The sequence below is a fragment of the Psammomys obesus genome, unplaced genomic scaffold (assembly GCF_907164565.1).
Source record: "Psammomys obesus unplaced genomic scaffold, mPsaObe1.curated_primary_1811, whole genome shotgun sequence".
Lineage (NCBI taxonomy): Eukaryota > Metazoa > Chordata > Mammalia > Rodentia > Muridae > Psammomys > Psammomys obesus.
Window position 1 is genome coordinate 4,701,133 of NW_026596073.1, and position 19,669 is coordinate 4,720,801.

The window sequence follows — 19,669 nt, forward strand, 5'->3', positions numbered from 1 at the left end:
TGTTCTGAGATCCTCTCTGAGCAGGGAACAGTCCTCAGCATTAGATTCAACTATAAACCTGACTCAGTACCCCAATAGACCCTTGGGCTCAATTAGGAGAAACGGGTATTATAATCCAATTTGATCAGTACTATCAAATAAATAAAAACCCAGGTAATACAGGTGCGTGTAGAACCGTTACATACAGGAAGGAAGAACTCAGAAAGTGACTCTTCAATGAGGCTTTTCAGATCTGCAGGTACTAGCCAGGCCACATGTCCAACAGTGGCCTGGAAAAGAAAGAGGCTTGGGAACTCTTATTCTCTGTAGCTGAATCTGTAGATGATACAGAAAACTGTGAGGACATAAGCGCACTGGATTTTCAGCAGCAAATCTTTTAGAATTTGGATTTTATATGAATGCAGTGAGAAACCACTGTGGCAAGAAAATGACAAGCCTGATTCATAAGTCTTAAAGAAATCTCAAGAGCTTCAGTGTGGAGATTCCAGGGATGGAAGGATACAATGCAGGCTAAACACAAAGGAACATAATCCATTCAAACAATTTTCTGTGGAAACTCAAAAGCCACCATTTTTAATGCTCAGGTGTTGAATTTGATCCCATGAGGGTGCATTGCATCACTTAATTCACATATTCTAAAGTGTACCTTTTTCATTGACGCAACACAGCCTTATTGCTTAACTCAGAAAAACATGTCAACCTTTATATTCCTCAGAACTGTCATTAACACACATGGCATCAAATTTTTCTAGGTGATGTAAAATTAAATCGTGAGTCTTTGCAGTATATTCCAATCAGCTTCTCTATTAGCTGTTTTCAAATGGTAATCAACTTGGCTCCAAATGAACAGTTAACATATTCAGCTTGCTCAATGGATTCTATGAATGCACTCACCATTACAAGTTATAATTATATTACTTTCAGAAATCATTTACAGCAATTGAACAACCAAGAAAATTTTAAACGACTTGTGTGACAGTACAATTAAACAATGTGAACTTCAAGATTCTATTACAAATTTAGTTATGATGTTATGTTTCAGCAGAAATCATAAATTTTGGAATGTATTGGACATGGTTTGGGTTAAGGCTTTATAGCATTAGATTCTGGACCACCAAGCCAAATGATCATGCCATTAAATATGTTTCTTTTTTTTTCTCTTTTGAGTTTTCCTTTTTTTTTTAATTTTATTTTTTTCTTATCAGTTACATTTTATTAACTCTGTATCCCAACCGTGTCCCGATTCTTCATTCCCTCCCAGTCCCTCCCTCCCTCCCTCATCTCCACCGTGCCCCTTGCCAAGTCCACTGATAGGGGGGACCTCCTCCCCATTCATCTGATCCTGTTTTATCAGGTATCTTCAGGACTGGATGCAAAGCTCTCCTCTGTGGCCTAACAGGACTGCTCCTCCCTTGGGGGGTGGGGAGGCCAAAGAGCCAGTCATTGAGTTCCTGTTAGAAATAGTCCTTGTTCCCCTCACTATGGGAAGCCAATTGGTTACTGAGCTACCACAGGCTACATCTGAGCAGAGGTTCTAGGTTACATTCATACATGGTCCTTGGTTGCATGTCAGTCTCAGAAAAGACCCTGTGCCCAGATATATTTGGTCCTTGTGGAGCTCCTATCCTTTCCTCATCAGACTAACTCCCCTTCTTTCTTATGATTCCCTGTACTCTGCCAAAGGTTTGGTCATGAGTCTTTGCTTTGAAAACACTGCTAGTTAGAGTCTTTCAAATGTGCTCAGTAGACTCCTGTCATATGTTCAATGCCCATCCCATCTGTCTTTCTAAACGAGGATTGATAATCTTACCCCATGGCTGCTCTCTTGATTATCTTTTTTAGGTGTATAGATTTCATTATGTTTATCATATCTTATAGGTCTATATAAGTGAGTATATACCGTGCTTGCTTAAATATGTTTCTAATAGGCAAGAGCCCTCTGTCAACTAAATGACAGGTATGAATCTTTTCCATCAGAATATTGCCTGGAAAAGGTGATTAATCTATGCTAAGAAGAACATTATATTTTGTTAGTCATGTGATTATGAATGCATGATAGAACTCATCTTCCTCTCATTAGACTCTCGGTTTCTAATGGCTCATTTTATACATATCCCAGTGTTATTGTCCATTGCTGCAAAATGCATTACCCAAAGTCTAGGTGCTTAAGGTAACAACAACCACTATTATTTCTCATGGTTCATGTGTAAACCATGTAGTTCTGCTTCTATGATGATGGCTAGACCACTGAATTAGCTGGTAGATATGCAATGACTTCTCTCACACAGCTCTCTACAGGTTTTGGTCCTTTTTCATTGGAGACCTTTGTACATGCTGACTTCGGCTACCTCACAGCAAGCAATCTGGTTCCAAGAAGGAACATTTGCGGAATGAGTTAGCAGCCAAGAGCATGAAGCCATATAAACACTTGTTAAAGCTGGAAGAATAGCAGTGTCCCGGAGACAATCAGTGGTGTAAGCCTTTAAGTCTGCTGCTGATCTCTTACATAGTAAAGGAGGCCTGGACAGTGCGAGTCACTCAAGGAAAATGGGAAGATTCAGATTTCCAAGAGAGGGCAGTGGAACAGGCATTCTTACAAGAGACAACGGAAGCTGCAACGCTCCTGGCTTGGGAAATGGAAGTGGAGGAAGGGACTGAAGCTAAAGAAAGTAGGTAGCTGCTACAGCTGCACAAGGCAAGAAAAGGGGTTCTTGACAGGGCGTTCAGCAATGCATTCTTGCACACTCCTTGATTTCAGCCCAGGGACTCCTTTGTCCTACAGACTGTTACACAGCAAGTGTGCTGTGGCTTAAGCCACCATACTTAACCTAGTTTGTTTGTTTTTTTTAACCTAGTTTTTTAAAAGAAAAAATAAAAAACTAAGACATTGTCAAGCTTCTATTTTATTTTCCCCAGTTTGTTTATACCACAGCTAAAGCCCTGAGTAGTGAACTGAATTTGTGGTTCATGATAACCATTCTAACCAGCACAGTAATCATCCAGGCAGGCAAAGTGCCATTTCCTTCAAGATATCTCATGTGATGGAGTTTTTCTGCTAACTTAATAATCATGAACTTTGTGACTTAAAATAACACGAGTTTGCTAGCACAGTTTCTGTCAGGCTTAAGTCTGGTATGTGTCTTTCTGGGCTCAGGTTGAAATATTAGAAGAGCTACAGTCTTTGCACAGGCTCTGGGGAAGAATCTCATGTCAAGGCGTAGTGTCTTCTGAATTCAGTCCCTTGAGTCGGGAAGCCTAAGGAGCCTGTTTCCTTGCTGACACATCAGCGAAGGGCCACACTTGTGAGTTTTCTCCAGTCCTTGCACATGAGTCCTTTGGTGCATCAAATTCTCATCCTGAATTCTCAAAGTCTGCTGCCTCCTCTTTCACATGGAGAAAGTTATCCGCTAATAAAGTGTGAAACTTCTCTTTGGTTTTGTGAGACAATATCTCACTGTGTGCCCCAGGCTGGCCTTGAACTTAGAATCCTTCTGCCTCTGCCTCTTCAATTCTGGGATTACTGGCATACACCACCACATTCAGCTATAACCTCCCTATTTTAAAGCCCTTAATCTTAATGACATCTGCAAAGTTCCTTTGCCCTATAATAAAACATAGTCTTGAGTTGCAGAGATCAGGATGAAAGCATTATAGGGGCATTTTTAAGGAGCTATCCTGCCCAATGCAATTCACAAAATCTGTATTTTACACCAAGAACAGTTTAGAATGTACACCAGTTTGCATTGTGCCCTGTCTAGCAGTAAACTTTTAGAGGCAGAAAGACCACAGTGCATCATTCACTGGCTTCAACAACTTCTCTAGGAGACAATTTATATGAGTTGTTACTCCTCCATAATTAGTCACAGTTGGGTATTTCATAACCAACTCTGCCTCACATTAACATCCAGGCTTTCAAATGAACAAGAGTGCTTATTTTTGGAATAACTTCAAGAACTCCCTTGCTTGACAACAAAGACCACCAATGCCCAAGTTCACTGGTTCAAAATGATCTCATGGCATCATACAGGAGGCTATGAACCTACATCTTCCATCTTTCTTTACTCCAGAAATATATTTGAGTGTTTTAATAAATATACTGAATCTACTTAGTGGCTTTGTTGACATACATGATTACAACTCCATGTGAGAGATGTATTTTCTACTTGTAGTTTCACTGGGATATGGATTGAAAGGGAGAGTTAATACCTATGCTTAAAATACTTCAAATACCTCATTATTTCATTTCAAAATGCTGTTTGTGTCTCTTTCATTGGAGATTCTGGGGCAACATTGAGAAAACAAAGCTAAGAATTAAGAAAAAAAAAACAAAGGAATGTCCAAATTTTGTGAGAATTTTATGTTAACATTTTTGTTAACTACTATTTAAGCAGAAGAGATATGTTACATGAATGAGATCTGGTAAAGCCTTCTTACTAGTGATGAGAATTTCAATTCTGTTTCTCGGGGAAAATGCAAAGTTCTACCCAGCATGGAGTCAGCGTCAGAAATATTAAAGCTGCCTAGAAATATAAGTTTGGAACCCTTTGTTCTAACTTTATACAGTAAGGTGGAAGAGAGCCTCCTTCTGGCCAATTACATGGAAAGGAATTTCCTCTTTCTACCTAAAGCTCCTTTCAAGTTGAAATTACAACTGGCTTCTTTTATAGGAAAAGATCCCACAATATTAACACAAGAAGAGCAAATAAAGGAGAGGCGGGGCAAGATGGCGGCACCGGGAGGACTCTCATTCTGAGCAGCAGCAGCAAAGCAGGATTGGCACAGTGACCAGCAATCAGAACTCCCAGCCATAAAACACAAGTGATTGTGTTTCACAGGTGAGAGGATACCCCATGGTGGGGGATTCAATCAGCTTTAACTCACCCAGCTAAACCTCGGAAGAGATCCCGCTTCTGCCAGGCACTTGGTCACCAGCCCCAGCCCAGAGCCACATGCCAGCGTGATCTGGTCACTGTCCCAGACTGAACTGTGGGCCCACAACATCACAGACTGGATTTTCCAGTTGAGAGATAACCCCACAGAGCAGAAAACGATTGGGACCGACCTTAGGTCACACAGACATACCCTGGAAAAGACTTGGGTTCCACGGGTGCTCCAGGAGCCAGCCCGGAGCCAGAGCTGGGGACCCAGGCGTCTGCACAGAGCCCTGCCTGCGCACCTGATTCGCCGCCTCCGATAGAATTGTGGGCCCCAGGGCACCAGACACTGAGTTTCACTGTCAGGTGCAAACCCACAGGGAGGGACACGGCTGGTCTGATCTCAAAGCACTCAGCTGATACCACCAACCTGAAAAGGTCTCGGGAAAATTACCCAGATTAGGCAGACGCCCAGGCTTCCAACGGCCAGAAAGGCGGAGCCACGGGCAGGTGTCTGTGCCTGTGGGTTCTACTCGCCACCCCAAACAGAACGGTGGTCCCCAAAGCAAAGACTGGGTATCCCTGGCAGGAGGAAACCCCACAGCGGGGGGGGGGGATCATCAGGTCTAACGCTCAGGACACCCAGCACCAAAAGACTTCCTGGATTCACGCAGACTCTAGGCTCTAGCTTTCTAATGCAGGCAGGAGCGCTGTGCTCTGCCACCATTATTGAGTTCTCCTAGGGCACTGGGGCACACAGCTGCATCCTAAAACCTACAAAAGCCAGAGAGCCATTACAGCAGCCCTCAGATACTGTGCCAAGGATCAACCAGTTATCCCTAGCTAGACTGACAAAACTGTGGGAATCCCTGGTCCTTCAAGAGGGCTGCACCCACAGCGTCCGAACCAGAGCAGTGCCCGCAGCCCACATCCCAGACAGGGACACACAGCTTCTGGTCCAGAGTAAGGCACCCAGCCTCCAGACCAGAGCAGCGCCCCCAGGTGCCAACTCAACCTAGGTGCACATTCTCCAGGGCCAGAGTAGAGCACCAAGCCTCTGGCCCAGAGACTTGCTGGGCGCTCCTCTCACTTTCCCAGACAGAACTGTGCGCCCCAGGATAACAGACTGAGTTTCCCTGTTGGGAGAAAACCCCACAGCAAAGGAATCAGCAGGTTCTTCAAGAGGACTGTACCTGGAAAACTGTAACAACAGCAGCAGCTCACTAAGTTTATAACGAGAAACCCAGCAGTGGGGCAGCTGTCTTGAGAACTTCTATGGGTAAGAGGAGAGCCCCCCCTGCCTAACAAAGACCACAGCTACTACTCAGGGCTATACACCTGAGGTGAGCAGTGGCAATTCCTGAGAAACAGTGGCCATACAGTAACCATCACCAAAAAGCAGAGGAGGACTCCTTCAGGAAAAATCATCTTCTGGCCAAGGGGATTATTCGTCAGGACTCCAGGAAGCACAGAAACTAACAGCCAACACCTAAATCAGGCAATGGGTAGAGGTCAGCGTAAAAGCTCAACCAACAAAAGACAGAGCAATATGGCATCTCCAGAACCCAGCCATCCAGGGGTGAACAGCCCTGGACAATGCAGCATAATAGAAAATCAAGAAGATGAACTTATATCTATGCTGATGAAGAGGATAATAGAGGAAACAAATAAAATACGTAAAGAATTAGAGGAAGATAAAACCAAACAGATCATGGCTATCTGTAAAGAAATGGAAGAAGTTAAAGACAAGCAGATTATGGCCATCCGTGAAGAAATACGGGAAGATGCAACCAAACAGCTTGCGGCCTTCAGAGAAGAAATAATTAAATCACTGAAAGAAATAAAAGGAACAGAGTTGAAGGAACTAAAAGAAAAAGAGGAAAATACAGCAGACAGGTGAAGGAAGTAAACAAAACAACTCAAGAACTGAAGATAGAACTAGAAAAATTAAAGAAAATGAAAATGGAGGAAATAATGGAGAGGAAGAATTTAGGGAAGAAAACAGGAACTACAGAGATAAGCATAACCAACAGATTACAAGAAATGGAAGAAAGAATCTCAGGTGTAGAAGATACAATGGAAGAAATCGATGTATCTGTCAAAGAAAATGTTAAATCCAAAAAATTCCTGACACAGACCGTCCAAGAAATCCAAGATAATATGAAAAGACAAAACCTAAGAATAATAGGTATAGAGGAAAAAGAAGACTCCCTTCTACAAGGCCCAAAAAATATTTTCAACAAAATCATTGAAGAAAATTTCCCCAAGTTAAAGGAGAAGCCAATAAGGATACATGAGGCCTACAGAACACCCAACAAATTTGACCAGAAAAGAAAATCCTCCCGCCACATAATAATCAAAACAGTAAGTATGCAGAACAAAGAAAAAATACTAAAAGCTGCAAGGGAAAAAGGCCAAGTAACATATAACAGCAAACCCATTAGAATCACACCTGACTTTTCAACAGAAACTATGAAAGCCAGAAGGGCCTGGACAGATATCATGCAGACCCTAAGAGAACACAGATGTCAGCCCAGGCTACTATACCCTGCAAAACTCTCAGTCCTCATAGACGGAGAAAACAAGATATTCAATAACAAAAACAAATTTCAACAATACCTACACAAAAATCCAGCATTACAGAAGACACTGGAAGGGAAAATACAACCCTAGAAAATTAGCTTCTGTCAAGAAAACACAGGAAACTATTAACCTTACTACAGTAAAACAAAAAGCAACCAAGCACACAACCTTTTGACCACAGCCAACATCAAAATCAAAGGATCTAACAGCCACTGGTCATTAATCTCTCTCAACATCAATGGACTCAACTCTCCAGTAAAAAGACACAGATTAACAGAACGGATACGTAAACAAAACCCAGCAATCTGTTGCATACAAGAAACACACCTAAGACACAAAGATAGACATTACCTGAGGGTAAAAGGTTGGAAGACGACGTTCCAAGCAAATAGACCCAAGAAACAAGCAGGAATAGCCATTCTAATATCTGATAAAAATAGACTTTCAACCAAAATTAATAAAAAGAGATGAGGAAGGACACTTCATACTCATCAAGGGAAAATTCCACCAGGAAGACATCACAATCCTGAACATCTATGCCCCAAATACAAGAGCACCCACATTTGTAAAAGAAACAATGATAAAATTTAAACCACATATAGATCCTCACACATTAATAGTGGGAGACTTCAACACCCCACTCTCAACAAAGGACAGGTCAACAAAACAGAAATTAAACAAAGAAACAATATCTCTGATAGAGGTCATGAATCAAATGGACCTCACAGACATTTACAGAACTTTACACCCAAACACAAAAGAATTTACCTTCTTCTCAGCACCTCATGGAACCTTCTCCAAAATAGACCATATAGTTGGTCACAAAGCAAGCCTCAACAAATACAAGAAGATTGAAATAATCCCTTGTATCTTGTCTGATCACCATGGAATAAAGCTGGACTTCAACAACAACAGAAATAGCAAAAAGCCTACACACTCATGGAAACTGAACAACTTGTTACTAAATGACAGCTGGGTCAGGGAAGAAATAAAGAAAGAAATTAAAGTCTTCCTAGAACTCAATGAAAATGAAGACACAACATACCCAAACTTGTGGGACACAATGAAAGCAGTGCTAAGAGGAAAGTTCATAGCACTAAGTGCCTTCAAGAAGAAATTCGAGACAGCTCATTCAAGCAACTTAATGGCCCACTTAAAAACCCTAGAAAAAGAAGAAGCAGACACACCAAAAAGGAGTAGACGGCTGGAAATAATCAAACTCAGGGCTGAAATCAATCAATTAGAAACAAATAAAACAATTCAAAGAATCAATGAAACCAAGAGCTGGTTCTTTGAGAAAATCAACAAGATTGACAAACCCTTAGCCAAGCTAACTAAAAGGCAGAGAGACACCACCCAAATCAACAAAATCAGAAATGAAAAGAGGACATAACTACAGACACTGAGGAAATCCAAACAATCATTAGGACTTACTTCAAAAGTCTATATGCCACAAAATTTGAAAATCTAAATGAAATGAACAATTTTCTTGATCGATTTGAATTACCAAAGCTGAATCAGGACCAGGTAACTCAATTAAATAGTCCTATATCCCCCAAAGAAATAAAAGCGGTCATCAAAAGTCTCCCATCCAAAAAAAGCCCAGGACCAGATGGCTTCAGCGCAGAATTCTACCAGACCTTCAAAGAAGAGCTAACTCCAATTCTCTTCAAACTATTCTACAAAATAGAAACAGAAGGAACATTACCAACTCATTCTATGAAGCCACAGTCACCTTGGTACCTAAATCTCACAAAGACTCAACAAAGAAAGAATTTCAGGCCAATCTCCCTTATGAACATTGATGCAAAAATACTTAACAAAATACTTACAAACTGAATCCAAGAACACATCAAAGATATTATCCACTATGACCAAGTAGGCTTCATCCCAGGTATGCAGGAAATCCATATAAATCAATATACAGAAATCCATCAATGTGATCCACCATATTAACAAACTGAAAGAAAAAAAACCACATGATAATCTCCCTAGATGCTGAAAAAGCATTTGACAAAATCCAACATCTACTCATGTTTAAAGTATTGGAGAGATCAGGGATACAAGGCACTTACCTAAACATAGTAAAGGCGATATACAGCAAGCCTATAGCCAACATCAAACTGAACGGAGAAAAGCTTAAGGCAGTCCCACTAAATTCAGGGACAAGACAAGGCTGCCCACTGTCTCCATATCTCTTCAACATAGTGCTGGAAGTCCTTGCTAGAGCAATAAGACAGTTGAAGGAGATCAAAGGGATACAGATTGGAAAGGAAGAAATAAAATTATCACTGTTTGCAGATGATATGATAGTATACATGAGTGATCCCAAAAACTCTACCAGGGAACTCCTACAGCTGATAAACACCTTCAGCAAAGTGGCTGGATACAAAATTAACTCAACAAAATCAGTAGCACTCCTGTATACAAAAGACAAAAAGGCAGAGAAAGAAATTAGAGAAACAACACCCTTCACAATAGCCACAAATGACATAAAGTACCTTGGTGTAACCCTAACCGAGCAAGTCAAAGACTTGTATGAAAAAAATTTCAAGTCTCTGAAGAAAGAATTAGAGGAAGATATGAGAAGATGGAAAGATCTCCCATGCTCATGGCTTGGCAGGATTAACATAGTAAAAATGGCCATCTTACCAAAAGCAATCTACAGATTTAATGCAATTCCCATCAAATTGCCAACACAATTCTTTACAGACCTGGAAAGAAAAATTCTCAACTTCGTATGGAATAACAAGAAACCCAGAATTGCTAAAACAATCCTCTACAATAAAAGATCTTCTGGAGGTATCTCCATCCCTGATCTCAAGCTGTACTATAGAGCAACAGTTATAAAAACTGCATGGTACTGGCATAGAAACAGAATGGTGGATCAATGGAACCGAACAGAAGACCCAGAAATAAACCCACACACTTATGGACACCTGATTTTTGACAAAGATGCAAAAACCATACAATGGAAAAAAGATAGCATCTTTAACAAATGATGCTGGTCCAACTGGATGTCTACATGTAGAAAAATGCAAATAGATCCATACTTATCACCCTGCACAAAACTGAAGTCCAAGTGGATCAAAGACCTCAACATAAAACCAGACACATTAAATCGGCTAGAAAAAAAATGGGGAATACCCTAGAACTCATTGGTACAGGAGACAACTTCCTGAACAGAACACCAACAGCACAGGCTCTAAGAGCAACAATCAATAAATGGGACCTCATGAAACTGAAAAGCTTCTGTAAAGCAAAGGACACTGTCATCAAAACAAAGTGACTGCCTACAGATTGGGAAAGAATCTTCACCAACCCTTTATCTGACAGAGGACTCATATCCAGTATATATAAAGAACTAAACAAGCTGAAAAGCAGCAAACCAAGTAATCCACTTAAAAATGGGGAACAGAGCTAAACAGAGAATTCTCTGTAGAGGAATATCGAATGGCAGAGAAGCACTTAAAGAAATGCTCAACCTCATTAGCCATTAGGGAAATGCAAATCAAAACAACCCTGAGATTTCACCTTACACCCATCAGAATGGCCAAGATGAAAAACTCAAGTGACAACACATGCTGGAGAGGTTGTGGAGAAAGAGGAACCCTCTTCCACTGCTGGTGGGAATGTAAACTTGTACAACCACTCTGGAAGTCAATCTGGCGCTTTCTCAGACAACTAGGAATAGCGCTTCCTCAAGATCCAGCCATACCACTCCTAGGCATATATCCAAAAGAGGCGCAAGTACACAAAAAGGACATTTGCTCAACCATGTTTGTAGCAGCTTTATTTGTAATAGCCAGAAGCTGGAAACAGCCCAGATGCCCCTCAACTGAAGAATGGATGCAGAAACTGTGGTACATCTATACAATGGAGTATTACTCAGCAATGAAAAATAAGGAAATCATGAAATTTGCAGGTAAATGGTGGGACCTGGAAAGGATCATCCTGAGTGAGTTGTCCCAGAAGCAAAAAGACACACATGGTATATACTCACTCATATAAACATACAACATTGAATAAACCCACTAAAATCTGTACATCTAAACAAACTAAGCAAAAGAGAGGACCCTAACTAAAATGTTCAATCCCCATCCTGAAAGGCAAAGATGATGGACATCAGAAGAAGAAGAAAACAGGAAACAACCTAGGAACCTGCTACAGAGGGCCTCTGAAAGCCAGAAGAAAACAGGAAACAACCTCGGAACCTGCCACAGAGGGCCTCTGAAAGCTTCTGCAGTATAGACTGTCAAAGCAGATGCTGAGCCTGATGGCCAACTGGCGGGCAGAGTGAATGGAATTTTATGTAAGAAGTGGGAAATAGTAAGAGCTGGAGAGGACGGGAACCCCACAAGGAGAGCAACAGAACAAGATAATTTGAACACAGGGAACTTCCCAGAGACTCACACTCCAACCAAGGACTATCCGTGGAAATAACCTAGAACCCTGACAATGCAGCCACTTCTGATGAGAACTGATAGACTAAGATCAGAAAGAAGGAGAGGAGGACCTCCTCTATCAGTGGACTTGGGGAGGGGCATGCATGCAGAAAGGGGGGGAATGGTGGGACCGGGAGGGGAGGTGGGAGGGGCTTATGGGGGGATACAAAATGAATAAAGTGTAATTAATAAAAATAAAATAAAATAAAAAAACTGAAAAAAATAAAAAAAATTTAAAAAAGCAAATAAAGGAATCTTTTTTTTTTAATTTCCTTAGCAGAAACGAGCCCAAACGCACACATGCTTCATAGTTAAAGGAGTGCTGTGCTCTTTCAGCTACACGGCAATCACGTAGCCCAAGCAATCATTTCAAACAAAATGCAGTCCACACACCATGTTCTCCAGCTCTTAAGAGAACTGTATTCAGGACAAACTGCATAAGCTTGAAAGTGAATTTGAAGTGACCTCTCCTATATTAAAATATGTATTATTTTGGTGTAATTTAGATGTAGACTCCCAATATTTGTTTATAGGAAGTGCACTACAGGGGCATAAATTGGAATTCAGACATTTTAATTTAAAATGCATCAATTTGATTAATGGAGTCATTTTTTTTTCTGTCCTACCAAGTTAAATTACAGCCATAGTCAAATCCCCCAGTGAGAATGAGCTCACTCGAGTTGTCCTGCCAAGAGAGTGCTTGGCACACAGTAGGCAGTCAATAAATATTGAAAATGATAAGTTTGTACTTTTATCAAGGTCTGTGTAGTACACCAGTTTTCAGCCGTGTGTAAAATCTTCATATTAAATGCTAATGAAGATCCCGTTTGTCCCGTGTCCAACACACCTGAGAGTTTCTCCTTCTGTTAACTGAATTGCATCCTGGAGGACATTAATTAATATTAATTGAGCTTACTGTGAGTCCAAAGTGAGAAGAAGTGCCAGCTCTAAATACTCTGAGAATACACAGCAAGGATCTCAGAGTTATATGCTGACGCTTAATTGAATGAGTGCAGACATAGCCATTTATCAAGAAAGACAGCAAGTGGGGTTCACTTTTACATGGGGTTCATGTAAAAGGGGTTCACCTCCTTGTACATGGTCTGGGGATGCCTCCCAAATGCTTGTCTTATTTCTGAGATTTATGATTACTAATGCATGCATATGTGTGTCTGTGTGCACGTTATCGTGAGCTCCCATGGGAGCTGGAGGTACTGGACCCCCTGGAGATGGGGTGGCAGGTAGTTACGAGCTTCCCGGTAGGTACTAAGAGTCAAACTCAGTCACTGGAAGATCAGTTCTCACCACTGAGCCATTTCTCTAGCTCAGCCTCCTAAATTCTTACTCATAGAGACTGAGTAGCGGCAAGGGGCTCCACACTAGGTTTGAGCAAGGCGCTGTGTCCCCACAGAGGTGACAGGATTTACAATCCTCATCTTTATTTTTTAATTAAAATTTTTATTTTTTATATTAATTACAGTTTATTTACTTTGTATCCCAGCTGTAGCACCTTCCCTAATTCCTTCCCAATTCCACCCTCTCTCCCTCATCTCCTCCCTGCCCCTCTCTAAGTCCACTGATAAGGGAGGTCCTCCTCCCCTTCCATCTGACCCTGGCCTATCAGGTCTCATTAGAACTGGCTGCAATGTCCTCCTCTGTGGCCTAACAAGACTGCTCTTCCCTCAGGGGGAGGGGAGGTGTCAAAGAGCCAGCCACTGAGTTCATGTCAGAGACAGTCCCTGTTCCCCTTACTAGGAAACCCACTTGAATACTGAGCTGCCATGGGCTACATCTGAGCTTTCTAGGTTATATCCATGCATGGTCCTTGGTTGGAGATACAGTCTCAGACAAGACCCCTATGCCCAGATGATTTGGTCCTTGTGAAGCTCCTGTCCTCTCCAGGTCATACTAACTCCCCCTTCTTTCATATGATTCCTTGCCATGTGCCCAAGGTTTGGTTATGAGTCTCAGTATCTGTTTTCATACACTGCTAGGTAGAGTCTTTCAGAGGCCCTCTGTGGTAGGCTTCTGTCCTGTTTCTTGTTTTCTCCTACTTCCAATGTTCATCCCATTTGTCTTTCTAAGTGAAGATTGATCATCTTACCCAGGGTCCTTCTTCTTGTTTAGCTTCTTTAGGTGTACAGATTTTAGTATGTTTATCCTATCTTATAGGTCTAGTATCTACTTATAAGTGAGTATATACCGTGTGTGTCTTGCTGCTTCTGGGATACCTCACTCAGGATGATCTTTTCTAGATCCCACCATTTGCCTGCAAACTTCATTATTTCCTTGTTCTTAATTGCTGAGTAGTAGTCCATTGTGTAAATGTACCAGTTTCAGTATCCATTCCTCTTTTGATGGACATCTGGGTTGTTTCCAGGTTCTGGCTATTACGAATAAAGCTGCTACAAACATGGTTGAGCAAATGTCCTTGTTGTGTACTTGAGCATCTTTTGAATATATTCCTAGGAGTGGTATAGCTGGATCTTGAGGAAGCACTATTCTTAATTGTCTGAGAAAGTGCCAGATTGACAGTCCTCATCTTTGATAAACCCACAATGGAGAGCCAAGACCAAAAGAATAAACACACAGAAGATGCTGAAAATCAGAGCTAAAGGAGAATTAGGAAAACTTTTTCTCCAACTCCTTTAACTTAAGCACTCTAGCTTCCCAAGATAAAAAGGTACCTGAATGTCTACATCTTCTAGGAGAGATGTAGGAAGTGTTAAGGAAATTTGAATACATGAAAAAAGAAGAGAACCACTGGAGGGTTATTCTCATAATCAAAACACTGCTTGCTTAGTTACCTGGTGTGTGTTCAAATGCCAGATGGGAAATTTCAGAATGTGTTTCTTTCAGGGAAGCTCATTGCAAGGCTGCACATGTATGCACATTATGAACTGCCTTACACTGCAAATTGATTTTCATATGTATCCATAAATATCCAACAGCTTGAAACCTTGACTTAACAAGGCCAAAGCCCTCCTTCTCCAAAGAGATTCCCATGTCCGTTGCACATAGGAATTTTGGAAGAGTGTTCCAAAATCCCAAGTGTTAAAGTTTAGGAGGCCAGGAAGCTCCCTTTCCCTCCACTGCTTTGCTTCCGCCTCCAGCCAGTAAAGACAATGGCCGCCTTAGCGTGCCGTCCCCATCGTTGCTTATTCTTCTTTCCTCAGAGCGCTTGCACTATACTAGTGCCTCACGTAGAGCTTCTCAGATAATACTGAAGAATTCAAAAACTCCCCAAAGATGACCAGGACAATAAGATTCTAAGATGTTACCATATGTTAGAAGTTCTGTGGGACAAAGCTATAAAAAAAAAAAAAAAAAAAAAAAAAAACTGAGCCTAGTGGGTCCTGCAGAGACTGATGCACCAACCAAGGACCATGTCTGGACAGGACCTAGACTCCCTGCTCAGATGTAGCCGACTGGCAGCTCAGTCTCCATGTGCGTTCCCAGGTAAGGGGAGCAGGGGCTGCCTCTTTCATGAACTCGGTTGTCTGCTCTTTCATCACTTGACCCTGGCGATGCCACCTCGCCAGCCCACAGGGGAAGAGGATCCGGGCAGTCCTGATGAGACTTGATAGGCTATGGGCAGATGGCGATGGTGGAGAACTCCCTCTTTCAGTAGACTAGAGGAAAAGGATGGAGAGACAGGAAGGAGGGTGGAACTGGGAGGAGTTGAGGGGTGGGGGCTTTAATCGGGATATATAATGAATTAATTGTAAAAACCAAACAAACAAACAAATAAATAAATAAATAAAACAGTTCTGTGGGGGAAAACCTCTGTTCGGCGAACAGCACTGTACGCTCTCATTTTCTCTTCCCCACTGTTTCCTAGAAGACTGCTGACTGGGATGTGTGGTCCTTACCTGCACTACCCAAGGAAAGACACAGAAGCTCTTGTTGATGCCAAATAAGGCATCGTAGCATCCTCAGGAGCAAGATCTTCCTGAGGCATGCCTGAGAGAAGTCCAAATCATTGTGAGACCTTACGTCCAGTATGTCCTTGGATCCCACTTACCAAGCACCGTCCCGAGGTGGCACCACTGACGCTGGACCCCGGCTAGCAGAAGCAGGCCCCGGAGCCATGGCAGTGTAGGCGATTTCTGATCTCGGTTTTCTTACTTGTACCCTGTGTCCCGGGGCCATTGTGCTCACATTTGTTGTAGGAGCACTTACTTGGGAAAATAATGAACGAAAGGTTCGTTTGCTTTAAGAAAGGCGGAGAACAAGCTCAACAATTTATAGGAAGCTTTATTTGACTGCTGGGTCAGTGGTTTAATTTTGCATATGCTCTCGTAAATGTAACCAGCAGTATTTTATGGGAGAATCATCTTGTAAACCAAATGTGCTGGCAAAGGAAAAATCAGTTTGTGGCACCCAAGACATTAAGGAAATTGGCAGCCACTGAAAACACCTGTAATGCATTCCTCCCAGCCTCCCAGCCTCCCAGCCTCCCAGCCTCCCAGCCTCCCGGCTAACCACCAGAAGAGACATAACCCTGGGCAAACCCCGTCTTCTCTGCTGGTCTAGCTCTTCTGCCAGCCAATTACTTCCTGCATTAATTTCAATATTATGAAGTTGATGCTGGGACCAACAATGGCACTTACTCCAGTAATAAACTGTTATATACGATATATTAATCTATCTCTCACAGCTTCCAAATGCCCAAGACCTACATGATAAAGTGTTCTTGTGGGAATGTCTCAGCCTCAAGCCTGCTTGAGGCTAAAAAATATAATGTTGTAAACAGTGCCCGTCTGAACTTGACTGCTAGAATGATGCAAGTTTGTACTGATTAAATGGATTGAAGGTGGTCTCTCTTTTGTGAGCATCTCTGGATATCGGTGTCCCTTAATATGATTACAAAAGCTCATTATAGGACTCTGTGCCTAGTGCTGCCATTCTTTATTGGGACCTGTCAGAAACGGACATCATGCTGGTTTACCAAGCTTAACCTCCTTTGGTATTACTAACATGTTAGAAGACACAAATCCTTATCCCTATTATATAGACCAGAAGCTGAACCACAAAAAAAGTTAAAAGATGTGGGGAAAATAATACTTTACTCAGGCTCTAAGACCAAGCTTTTACCAATATACAGCAGCCACTGATTTTTAATGCATGTATAGCATTATTACACATCTTCTCAGCTTGACGACACAATAATTTATCTGCCTTGCTGAACTAGGATCAGGGACTGTCTCTCTCCTTATCTAAGATCAATATCTATAGACCACAATAGGAAGGATGTTTTTTCTTCTACCCCTCAGAAAAACTTGACATGCATTATTCATGCATTCACCAATAAAGCTAAATACTGTTACATGATGAAATTAAAATAATGTGTAAAAGGGCATGCTTGTTATCGTAGAGCTTGCAATATTAGGAAGGTAGACTCCTAGCAAATAGTGACTTCTATTCAGAGTGATAATGACTGTGGGAACAGGTGTGACTGACATAATCAAACACAGAGCAAGGACAAGCTTTTCCAGGCTTTAGAGCAACATCTGGGCAGAGTGTTGAAGAGAACGGGATGGTTATGGTGACCTGGCAAGTCTTCCAGGCAGAAGAAGAAAAATAAAATAATATACATGAGCTTAGCACAGCGGACTTGTATGCACTCAGAGTCCTCAAATCTCTGAGCACTTCTGCATTGCTAGAAGGTAACAGGGGCAAAACATCCTAACACTATCGACAAATGTTCTGACTTCATCTTAAAGGTAACTCTTAAGCATGCAACTGGAGCCTCGGGAATGATGCGTTATGACCACAACAGGAGCTGGACCACTGCTCTTGTGTTGTTTGCACCTGCAGACCCCTCACTCAGCCCTAAGGAGGGCTGGGTGTTTTCCCACTGTGTGGAAATGGGATTCTCTAACCTGTCTGTGACAATCCACAAGAAAACCCAAGAATCCGAAGAGGGATGGCAGTGTGACCTTGGTGGTGCAGTGATGAGCGTAGCTGCTTTCCAGAGAGGGATGGCGAAGTCATTCACAAGTGCATTCATCTGGTCAATTATATATTGAGCACAGACAATACAAGGATAATGGCTTACAGCAGGAACTCAGAATCTGCCTAGTTTGTGTGGACCAAATGTAACATGGCTGCTGCTTTTGTAAGTATCATGTTGGAATGTGGCTATGCATGTTCATTGTGCATTTATATGGTTGCTTTCACACAAGAGCGGATATGAGCTGTGGCGACAGGGACAGTGTGTGCGACGGAGCTGAAAATATTTGTCATGCAACCATTTACATCTGGTTAGTCAGTTCAAACACTGGCACTGCCAGTGGACTTGAATCTCTCTCAGCCTGTTAGCTTATCTATAAATCAAAGATGAAAATAATGTTTTACCTAGCAGATTGATTTTGAGAATTAAATACTTTCATGTATAACCCACCAAGCACCAATTAAACATTGGTTAAATATTAGTTGTTCCTATTCATTATTTCACCATATTACAGGAGCAGTTGCAGGGCTGGAGCAAAGACTGTAGTGGGCACTTTGTCCAGCCCTCAAGACTGCTGGACTATTCAAGATGCCTATTACGTAGACATGTAAGAACTATAGATTATAGAGGAAAAACTAGGACTTGGTTTACACCCTTGGGAGTCAGTCACCTATAATGCATTTAAAGCAAAACCTATGTGAATTAATTAGAGAGCAACTCAGATGAGATCACTGGGGAAAGTATGTGTGGACAAGAGTGTCAGTGCAGAAACCAAATCTTAGAGTGGCCTAAGTTTTAAATTAGAAAGAGTTGGGCTCATCAGGAAAAGTGGTTGAGAGTAAGAGGCCAAGAAAATGGGAGAGAAATAGGAGAATGCGATAGTCAAGAAGGCAAGGTTTGTTTTCTTTTCTTTAAGAACTGTTTTAAGAATAAAGTTGAACCTAAGCAGGGCTCACAGGCACTCACAGAGACTGAAGCGGCAATCACAGAGCCTGTGTGGGCCTGCACTAGGTCCTCTGCATACACTCTGGGGTTGTTAGCTTGGGGTGTCTGTGGAGCTTCTGACAGAGGAAGTGGGAGTGTCTCCAACTCTTTCACCTACTCTTGGGACCCTTTTTTTTCCCTATGGAGTTGCCTAGTTCAGCCTTGATATGAAGGCTTGTGCCTTGTCTTACTGTATCTTGTTATACTGTGTTCTGTTGATATCGCTGGGAGGCCTGCTCTTTTCTGAAAAGAAACAAAGAAGCAGTGGGTCTGGGGTAAAGGGGAGGTGGGTTTGACTAGGAGGGATGGATGGAGGTGAGGCTGCAGTCAGGATGTAATACAGGAGAGAAGAATAAAAAAAGAATAAGGGATGTCTGTGCACATACAGAATTACTGGTTCAAGAACATACAAACTACAAAGTGGTCATTTGATTTGACTACACATAGGTCACCAGTGACATGTCAAGTGTGGTTTTTCCAGGCTGGTGTGCTTTCAAAAGCTGGTGATATTTTTCTGTAAGGATAGCAGAGACCTGGGGTGAATTAATAAGTTGTGTGTCAGAGAAGAGAAATGTAAGATGGGAAATGGATCCAACTGAGCATGATAGTGCAAATGATGAATCTGAGAAGGAGAAAATGAGAGTTGTCACACCACCAGGTGATTCCATTCCACTAAGGGATAGAATCTAGAGTAAAGTAGAAAAGCTAGCCTCAAACAAGAGTGTGTTAGTTTATCCATTTTACCAGAAGAGAAGACAGAATGCAAAAATACAAGAAGAAATGCCAGCAGAGCCTATGGAAAAAGAATACTTTTTTTTTAGGATTAC